This window comes from Austrofundulus limnaeus, unplaced genomic scaffold (genome assembly GCF_001266775.1).
Source record: "Austrofundulus limnaeus strain Quisiro unplaced genomic scaffold, Austrofundulus_limnaeus-1.0 Scaffold4990, whole genome shotgun sequence".
NCBI classification, from domain to species: domain Eukaryota; kingdom Metazoa; phylum Chordata; class Actinopteri; order Cyprinodontiformes; family Rivulidae; genus Austrofundulus; species Austrofundulus limnaeus.
Window position 1 is genome coordinate 4,523 of NW_013957392.1, and position 393 is coordinate 4,915.

Consider the following 393-nt stretch of genomic DNA (forward strand, 5'->3'; position numbering starts at 1 on the left):
GAGGACAACAGTTTAGCTCGTTTGTTGCACTAGCGCGACAAACAAGCTAACCTGTTGTCCTCCATCTATATTTTCAGTTACAGCCGAGTCATTTTTGTGTTCCCCTCTCTGTCATGTGGATGGAGGCTGCTTCATGGAAGAACAACCTCAGCTTAGACAGTTAGCTTTTGGGCTAGCGCCGACACTATATTGCCTTATATGTATTAGCTCAGCGCTAATGCGACAAACAAGCTAACCTGTTGTCCTCCATCTATATTTTCAGTTACAGCCGAGTCATTTTTGTGTTCCCCTCTCTGTCATGTGGATGGAGGCTGCTTCATGGAAGAACAACCTCAGCTTAGACAGTTAGCTTTTGGGCTAGCGCCGACACTATATTGCCTTATATGTATTAGC